The sequence below is a fragment of the Danaus plexippus genome, chromosome 2 (assembly GCF_018135715.1).
Source record: "Danaus plexippus chromosome 2, MEX_DaPlex, whole genome shotgun sequence".
Taxonomy (NCBI): Eukaryota; Metazoa; Arthropoda; class Insecta; order Lepidoptera; family Nymphalidae; genus Danaus; species Danaus plexippus.
The window spans coordinates 2,520,173-2,531,336 of record NC_083537.1 but is presented as its reverse complement, the minus strand read 5'-3'; positions in this window follow the sequence as shown (position 1 = coordinate 2,531,336).

The following is an 11,164-nucleotide window of genomic DNA, read 5'->3' as shown; positions in this document are numbered from 1 at the left end:
GAATATGTTACGAATAAAGTAACTTCTTATTGTACAATTAATATAAAAAGCTGGGTCAATACTCAATTGTGTTTCACGTCATAATGTCTAACGCACGGCTCAGATTGCGAGTTATCCCAGCAGGGCTGTCCTCTTATCCCGGATACTGATTTATTTATTTTTAAAGGATCTAGATCACGACGTGTATGTAGTAATAAAATTTTCACTTATTAACCTTGTTATGTTAATTGACGCGCGAGCCGAGATTACTCACGTAATATAAAAATATAAACTTTACGATACACTTACCGAGAAACTATAATCATGTCTTCATTTAAAACGACAATCTTTTGTTTGTAACTATTTGCTTCTAGGAGATATTAAAATATTCTTATAAAAAAAACGTTTTTTTTTCTTATATTTAAATCTATTTTTCCTAACGGCTGAAGGACAGATTAAATTTTATTGATATATGCAGAATTATTTTTAACTAATGCTAGTTTATTTATGTTAAACAATAAGTTTTCAACTTCATTATAGCTACATAAGACATTTTAGTACTACCACAATAATTTTAAGTCAAATTATGTGCATATTTAAAATATACCAAATTAGCATGAACGCAGAATAATAATTACTTAGGAAATCTACATACATAATAAACAACTATTGTTGTCAGTTCAGAGTTCGCATTTACGACGTCAGCATTTCTATTCCAAGAGAGCATTCGTCACATGGTCGTTTCACGTCGCAGGCATCTGTGTAAATGCAATCACTTTCATATAGCAGGTGCGTCCTAATGAATTGTCAGACGTTTTATTTTTAATAAAAATGAATGTACTATAGAAATAGAATGATAAAACAGACGGGCTTAAGTTTATAAGAAAGTTGTTATTGTCTTCCAGTGATTTCATTTCGGACGTATATCTATGTGTCCAAAAAGTTTTGATAATCTCCTGCGTCAGCTCCATTCAATCCAAAGCATAAATATAATTAATTATTTCGCGCAAACGTCACCGGTTATATTATATTAACGCGGTATAACTAAATATAGAGCGACTTCCGTCCCGCATTTAGTGTAAGGAATTTCATTTTATTGCCCCATAAAATGCTTTAACATCTAAAGGTGAATAAATATGCTAGTGAGTAAACGAGAGGGAGACAGTTTAGTACAATGGGATGTATCATCGCCGTAATGCCGATGACTAGAGACACTTTACGTTTAAAATCCTTCAGGAAATAAATCTTACAAATTGAAAGCTCTTTTGGGTATTCGATACGGCTTAGAGATTAGACATTTGTGTTCATTATTTAATATTTATATGTCAATTTATATGATAATAAAGCTTTTATAATTTGTGCATAATAATTGAATGTTTTTTTTAAACGCTAAACATAAGGTTTAGCCTTGCAAACCTCGAATTTAACATGAAAATTTTTAATAAGGCCCTATAATAGTTTTCTTCTATCCCTCATTTGATAGATCTTTATTTTTTAACAACTATTTGATCAAACAAACATAAATAACTCGAGACTTATTCATTTCCTTTATTAATCAAGTTAAATATACTGCCTGTGTTCTCGTTACTTGTGACAAACAAACTCTTACCAAGCTAGAATTGACTCATAATACACATTTATATTTCTAAATCAGACAAAACCTATTATCTTCGAAACGTCGCTTCAAAAGGTTATTGCACTTTTATTTCAACAGATAATTAATATTTACAAAAAATAAAATTTAAGCGTGTGTTTGTATTAATAAAATATTTGCTTTTTTTTAATAAACCCTTGTGGTACATATTACCATAATGTTATTTTTTTTACAATTTATCTGTATTTTTGAAACCGAAACGTTTGGACCGATTTTGTCAGTGCTTTCCCAAACACTGATGTAATAATTATTATGTACTTCCTTGAGAATTATTAATAAAAAAAAATAGACAAAGTCGCGCGCACAGCCAGTATAAAACGTACATAATATCATAAGAATGACGTCATCAGATCATAATGGTTCAAAAATTTTACGTCAATGATGAATATTTGATGAAGCTGTCACATTCGATGCCCTTTAAAGTTTGGAAAAATTTGTGGTGTGTCCATTACAACGCTGGAGTTAGACTAAAATAATACTAAGTAAGAACAGAACATTTTGATTTATTTTGCTATGGAGATAAACGTTAATTATTGGTGCACATTTGTTAATGGGATGCTTCATCCTTTCTCTGTATATTTAACCGATATTACGCCTGATAAAATAAAATTTAACGTAAATTACAACGGCACTTAAGTTGTATTCCATATTTAAAATTAAAACATATTGCTGGGTATTGGATGATAAATTGTGCCTGAATTGTCTTTCATGTAGCTCGTCGGTGGTTAGGTTGGAAATCAAAGATGTCCTGTTATGATTACTTCAGATTGTTTGTAATACAATTAAGAGCGAATTAGGTCGGTGATTTGTGTAATACTTATTGATGTTTGAGATTTCTTTGTCCCGATCGCGGTGCAGGAAGTAATTTCATATTTATAAATCACTTTTCTTGCAATTACTGCTTTTCACCACGATGTTTAAACAAATAAGGAATTTTTTAACGTATTTGTTATATTTAATTTGGTTAAAATAACGTCCGCATTTTTGAAAATAATCTAAATGTGTTCACCCAGAATTCATCACGTTTTATTTGAGTGCATTCGGCTCATCAAATCAAACAAATTCTTAATAAAAGATACATCGACATATAGGATATGTATATAAGATTTAAATTATACCGATAATATATTAATGGACTTTTCAGTATCAATAACATTATCTCTTGGCTGTTTTATAATGATATTCCTTATATTTCTTGGCTCAGATGTCGTAGTTGATTGTCGCATCATATCATCTGGCCCAGCACCTACAGTTAGCGCGTATCATAAATGCGCACGTCACTAAAAAGGGATTGTTTTTATTAATAAATACAGGGTCAAATCCAACTTTCCAAAATTATATTTCTTATTGTATCACAAACGATATTATAAAAATAAAATGGAACACTCGTCGCCCACTACGACCAAGTTTGAACCGTGAATCACTGTTCGCTACAACACTCAATTATTTATGACGTTCCCGAGTATGCGACATTCAAATTCACTAATACGATAATTACTGATTCCTCGTGTAAATGTTCAGTTCAATAGCGATTTAAATACCTTTAAATTCTATACAAAATTCTCACACATTTCCGGCAACTTTTAAACGTTTTCACGCTGGAACCTTATTAAAGACACGTTTTATGTGTAATGCTGTAACAGTTTACTTTTACATAAAAACGAATATGAAAGCACCAATATAACTTTACGATTTCGCGTTGAGGAGTGTGAAAAGTACGTAGAAATGACGTGTACGGATTCGAAAATCTGAGTACGGAAAAAAATTTATCGCCTCTCAATCATCGCCATTATGGAGAGCAAGTGTAATATTATAATGTTAACGTTTTGTAAACACGCATTAATTGTATAAAGTGTCGGATCGATGTATTTAGGAGACGAGTAAAGGAAAACATTTGTTTATTTTTAATGCGGAGAACGCGATATGAGGAGTGCTGGCGTGTTAGGAGTGTTCGGTCCTCGACTGCCGAATCAATCAGCGACATTCTGCTCCCGGCAGCCTAATTTGTTGGACGCCACCCTGGAATCACCGCGATGTCAAGAGCTGGGTCATGAACCTCACCTGGGAATGTAGCCGTGTTTGTAAGCCTTGTTTATTTAGACCTCATTCCTTCATTGAAAGCCTCAGTTCAATGACCGACTCGATGGAGTTCAATGATTTCTTTATAAGAGGTGTTGTAGGTGTATAAGACTTACAAAAACGTTCACAATTATAAATAGAGTTATTGAAGAACTAATCGCTCTTTTATTATAATACATATCGCTGTGATCCCTTGTACCTGGGACAACACAATGTACCTGGGACGGTTCAGTAGCCTATACAAAATAATCACAATAATTATTGCCTTTGACGTTTGTATTGTGACGATTTTTTTTATAATTATAACAGAACGAGATGGATAAAGAAATAGTAAGATATCAGGTATATTTAAAATTATGAAAAAAATATTCATAGTCTTAATATATAGCCATTAATTGGATTTGTATTAAGAAGTCTTATTTTAATTTTACTCTCAAGCTCTGACACGTGTCTAAATACTGGAACCTTCGTAGTTTGCACGTGCATAATTTGAATTAATGCATTCCTCTGTCCCCGAGTTTCATAGAAGTTACCGTACAGTGAATTTAGTTGGTACTTAAATGAAACTGTTTCTAGATTCCACAAAATCATTCTCAAAGCTCCATTTAGTTGAAGGAGATTAAGTATTATGTTATATTATATTTTTGCTTCTACGAATTCAACCATTATAATATTATTCCTCTTCATATTTTATCTCCCCAGCTAATGTTAATTGAAATTTTTTTTCAAAGCTTTTCGTGATAGCTGTACACATTCAAGCCCTGAATAATTTTCCAGTTTTTACTTACATCATACCTATTATGTATTTCTTTACTATGTAATCTAAGAACTTGTTTTATATAAACGGACGGACAAACAAACAAAACATTTTAATCTTAATAAGCCGTCATTTAACGTGCCCTTTAGTTATTAAAAGTTTATTTAATCTTTCGGCTTAAGTAAAACAGTTCCTTTTTAATAATAACACTTAAAAAAGTATTATTTTTACAAACTTGTTAGTTTTTTTAGAGTTGTAAATAATGACTTACAATTTTTGTGTCTCTTAGAGAAAATCGCAGGTTTTTCAAAACAGAATATGCCTCCCTCACATATCTACATTCATTATAGAATATATTAAATTTATATAATCTTGACATTATAACGCAAGATTTTGTGGGTATGTGTATTATTTCTAAGAGCTTAAATGAAACACGGCTAGTTTGATCAAGAAAAAGTTAGAGCTTGAAAATTTATGACATATATAACCTACTCTTTCGAACTAAGAAAAAAGTGACTGGTGAAGTCTGCAAAAACAAATGTAGGACTACAAAAGGTTTCTGACCAAATGAACATTACTCGACATTAAGACTTATTATAAATTAAAGTCTATGATATTGTGTACAATAACGATGGCATAAGTTTTTAGACACGTCGCCTTGCGACGCTAACACATGTATGAATCACTTCCACGGGTCATTTCTTCAAGGGTATTCTTATTTATATTGCCCTGTTATTATTTTTGTTTGGTCGTTTCTGACAGCTCGTTCTTGGCTGGTGTTTCCGCAGCTGGGGCTCATACCGCTAATTGTCACGTATGCAACACCGCGAATGTGTTTCACCACCTCCTGACCTTTAGACGTTGTCCGAATTTATTCTCGAGCTTTTTTATTCTAGCAGTCCCTATTGTTATTACTTTGGTCAGTTCCGTTATTTAACTGTGGCCTTCATTAGTATTTTGAAGATGTTCTTTAATTTTAATTATTGATATATATTACTCGGAATCTACGATGCTCTTAAGGTTACGTTATAACGTTTCTTTGGTTTCAAAGTTTGGTGGTAAAGAATAAATCATTAGAATACCTATTATGTTAAATAATCTATTTAAGGCATTCACAAAATTATCAGTTTTAATCATATGTTTTACTTATGCTTCTTGATATTTCATTTCATATAAATTTCAAGTTCATCATAATGTACCCCTATAACGGGCGTCGCGAATTTCGTCCTTCCATACCGCTGACAGCTATCTCCCTTATTAATGATGTTGACGATCCTTGAGCAGCCTTTGTTCATTCACAAACATCATTAACTGCTCTGGTTTCTTCAGTGTGTTATTAAAATATTACTTTATAAATCCTTGCCCTGCGTCAAGTACGTCCTTCTGTCAGATTTGCCTGTCATCGTTATCACAGGGACCGTGTGATTCTTATTCCGTTTGTCACCGAAAACGTAAACAGTCTAGAGGAAAATCTACTCAAAATTACCTTTAAATATGGCAGTGTAAATACCTTCGGAATTTAACTCGTTTCCTGTTGATTTGTAATACTTTTGTTTTTATTTTATAATAAAATATCGCTTTTTCTGTATGCAAATATATTTTCAATATATATTTCAGCAAGTAGACGTTTTAGATTGTTATAAAAAAAATTACTTGACATCTCAGGAAATATATTCAGTGTCAATGATCGCCGAGCTTGTGTCAGCAAACTTGTGAGTGTGTGTGAGTTCTTAAACAGCAATATGAGTTATTAGAATACAATAATTTCCAACTATAGATGCTTGAAGACAATGGCAATGCCTATAAAGAGAACAATTAATAAGAAAGAATAATGACTTACGAATTTTTGTGTTTAATTCTATAGGTTTTTAATATAAAAAATATGTATTCTATAACATAAGTTATAGGTTTATTTATTTTACAATGTTGGTTTATATCTGAACTACAATCGCGACATCAGAACGATGGTTGCGACGCTCTCGTTCGTATCTCGAATTCTTTGGAACGGTGGCATCCGGAGCCAGTGCATTTGGCTTCTTGCCAACAATGCGAAGCAATCTAACATACCATGGAATCTACCGGGGCAAGCTTGTTTTACAACTTCGATTTTACTGTTGTTAAAAATTTTGGAAGTAGTCAAAGAGTAATAATCGTTTAAAATTGTTTGACATTGACGTTCAAAGAGAACTGCCGTGGCCTCTCTACGGAAGGTCCAAATCAAAGGCATAGTTTAATGGTGCCACGTTTAAAAAGCAAGTGTAAGATATTAACTGCGACATTGACATAGATAACAGTACATAATAGTTTTATTATAATGTTGCAAATTTGGATCAACGTATACTCGTATTTATTTTTACTCTACATAAAATGAGAAGATTTTTTTACATTAAGAGTTACTAGATATGTTTATTTTAGGGTCGAGAACAAGAATACTGGCAATGAATTTTTTTTGTTAATTGGAAATTCTTAACCGTATATTAATTATGTTGTAAAGAAGAATATTCCTTCTAATGATTGCTCTTCTAAAAGATTCGTCATGAACATTAAGATTTTTTATAACAAGCTATCTATCTCTCTAATTGTCAGCGACGCCCAAGCATTTACCTCTTGTCATTATGAAATTTTATTTTTGATTTTTTCAGGTCACGTTGCTTTAGATATTTAGGAGAACAGGTAAAGGCGAGTAGAATTTGTACAAGGGACAGGGGAGGTAGGAAGTAATCGCATTGCCATTCATAAAAAAAACTATTTGGTGTTTTGCACAACATTATCCAGTACTGAAACCCAGCAGATAAATCATATATGAATCCTTGTCCGTGGTAAAGCCAAAAGTAAATAAAGTAAAAGCCAAAGATTCTAACAGCAACAATCAAAAATCAAATATGCTTCTAGAGACACTTTAACAGTATTAGACTAAGTAAACAATCAAAAACATATTTACATTGACATTTTGATTTAAAAAACCTTAATATATATTAAACAAAGATTTGAAGTTTTACATTTTACTTACTATTGTATATAAATTATAAGATAAAAATAATTATTCCTTTTGCAATATATCGATTAAAATAAATAGTGGTCCGACTGTGAACATAAATAACGTAAAGCATTCGTAAGAGATCTTTGTTTGAAAAATATTCAGTTCTCTACCTTAAAATAGCTGTATATAGTCAATTCATTAAATTCTTTTTCAATGTTTTTTATTGACAAAGCTTAAAACTGACAATATAACTCTTTATATTTAATAAAAAATATTGAAACAATCGGCCATTACGTAGTAAATGAGCTTCGTACTACGGGTACTGATTGCCAATACAAAATACGATCATGATACATAGAAAATACGACTTCTCCAATCATTATATGCATCAAACGTGAATCGTAACACACGAACGAGGGGTTCATTCATAAAATCTTAAATATATTATGTACTAAAACATAAAATATCCTAAAATTTGTTCCATATGTCTTTATTGTTGGCTAAAAGTAAATATAATCTATTCCAAGCTTGTTATGTAAATATTGCGTTAACAAAATATCATGTTTTCAATAAACGTAATCTTTATGAAGAATCTTTAACAATATATTATATAATATCAATGTAAAAAACGGCTTGATTGTTTACTAAATACAATATTATAACCCGGATTTGTCTTTCTTTATCACACATAACGTTTCTTTGAAAATATTACAATTAATTATTGCTTTTAAAGTATTTTCTTTTGCTCTTAAAATATCAGAAATGAGGTTGAAAATTACCACAGCATATAACCAATGCGCTCACATAAACGGATTTTCAAAAAATATTTAAATCTTTTCTTTGAACAGCATCATTTCATTATGAATGACCATTCATTCACTAGGTTTTTTTTTTTGTCTGTTTTAATGTCTAAAAATAGCTCCGTTCCCAGACGTAAGGCTACGTCAATTAGTGTTGTAATTTATTTATGCCACAATATATATGTGAATTTGTATCGGGATTTGGAGGAGATATTAAAATATCTTACCTTCGTCGTGTAGCCATGACTCATTGACTCATTTTCACCTCTCAAAGGGTCTCAAACAGATTTAGTAAACGCGACCAAAATCAAATGACTAAAATGTAAAAATACTTACATTGTCTATATAATTTGTTTCTTAAATTTTGATCGGTTTAATAAATTTTCATGTCAACTTTTAAAAACCATCGAATGAATGGAAAGCCAACAAACACTGTAATTAAAGTAAATAATTATTTATATTAAAAAATAAAATAAAGTATATTTATATAATAAATAAAATATTAATTCTTGTATCACAATGGTCAGAGAGTTTGAGATGTCTCTAAATGTGTAGAAATGGGACAGCTCATTACGACATTTCCGCATGAGCACGGCCAAAGAATTTTGTATGCGGGAAATGAGGAAAAGTCGATGTCACCGGACTTTTCATCCAGTAACTCATGTATTGTTTAACAATAATAACACTTCTTAATATTTATATTAAATACAGTAACTTTGAATTTCAACTTATTCCTTGGTTATTTTTTTTATATACATATAAAAACTATTTTAAATTTGTTATACTGAAAGTTAACACTGACATAATATATGACGTTCTGGGTAATAAATATTTAATATTAGTAATAAATTTCTGGATATGACAATGGTGAAAAAAAATGAAATATTTTTTTGTAATGACGTGTAAGATGTGTATTTTTTTTTATATAATTTCTGTGGTTACTTACAATGATGTAAAAAAAATCATCCAAAGATTTGAATATTTTAAAATAATAAACATGTAATTCCTAAAATAGTAATTCCTCTTTCAAAATTACTTTTCCTTTGCTATGAACAAGAAACAGTATTATGAAATTAATTAAAATTACAAAACGGAATATCTCAAAATATTTTTTTTTTTTTTGTAAATTCATTTGATTCAGTCTTGACGCCGAAATACCGAGGCATTTTATAATATATTAATTCTTCAACTATCTATATCTCATCTAGTTTTCTAGTATTAGTGTAGTGTCATTGTACAAGAGCACGTGGACCGAGACGTGGGTCGCAGACATTATGTTTATTGCTCTCTCAATTTACGACTCCCGGTGCAATATCGAACACAGCCACGTATACATACAACACCAACCATTCGCACCGGCTTCAAAAGGGAAGAGTTAATGAGTGTTATGAAAGATTTTCACGAAATAAACAATAAACAACCCATCATGAAAATGTAACTTCGAACACACCTGGTATAACAATTGACACCGATGAAGTTAAAATTAAATTTAGTTACACAAGATTCTGCAGAACATTACTGAATCTAATCCTTTATAATGTTTAACGCTTTCATTTAATAAAATTAATTAAGATGCAAATAATAAATGATTCTTTCATCTCCCAATGCCGTTTCTAACAGCGAAAAATACACACGGAAGCAGTGTTACGCTGAAATAAACTTTTATTATTGCTGTACCCTTGATACCGGAGATTTTATACTTAATTGTGGAGTGTTGGACGTTTTCTGCGTACACATTTTTATGAGAATCTATTCATTTTTTTATAACCTGCAAATTATTACGACTGCTATTTTGTTTATTGGAACATTATAGATAACGCTTGGTAGTTTCGCAAATGAAGAGAATATTTGTAGAAAAGTTGCGTCATTATAACAATAACCCAATACGTCAAGAGATCTAGGAAAAGTATTCGAATGATATGAAATTCGTTTCAAAGAAAATAATAAAAATAAACATACTAATAAAAAAAAAAAAAACAAACAACTTAGTCATATCACTAGATTTGAAATAATCTCGAACATGATTCACCAGTTGTTCTTACGAAAACAAAACTGTCGAGGGTTTTCGCGAAATGCGATGCAACCTTCGCGGATTTTATAATATTGGCAATGAGTGTCGTGTCGTGTTTGCGTTACATTGCTGGTTTGTTTAATTAGCTATCGCCTTCGCCGTTAAAATAGCGTAGCATTGACAGAGTGCTGATGTATAGACAAGAAGATACATTCGATATCATATTCTAGGCCGTGTGTCACGTCCAGAAAAGGTCATCGAGATCGGATGAAAAAATAAATATCACTTATAATGTCTAAACGATTCTTTGAAGACGTCATTACGATTGAATTCGTAGGTTTTAGTTTGAATTTCTCATTGCAGATTTGACGTTGTTGGAGTAATTCATGGCTCCTTAGTCGATATCTCTCGAGTAAAAATTAGATATCAAGCCACCTACACTCATTTCCTTCCAGCCATATCGTTCTGATCGATGTTGATGTCTATCCTATTAAAGAAAGTCCTACGCTGTGTTTACCTGGACATGATTGCTCCATCGATTTTTGGTTCCGAGCATAACCAGCCACCTCCCATTTTAATTTATTGTCATTAACAAATCTTCACATATTTTACGGTCACCCCAGGAGCACGAGTGCTATTTGGATATCGAGAAATCCTTAGTAGGGCTAGTAAAAAAGAACGAAACTTAGTAAATAGGTATTGGTTTCAAAAAACGACCGCCTAAATAAAAAATATATATATATAATTTCATATTTATTACTCCATTTCAACTTATGACTATAAATATTTTATGTGCTGTTGGCTTTTGACCTACACATTCTGATTGGGCTCTCTATTTATCAACATATTAGTAGTAAAAGGATTGGTATAAATGTTTATAATGAGGCAACGCTAATGCACTTCC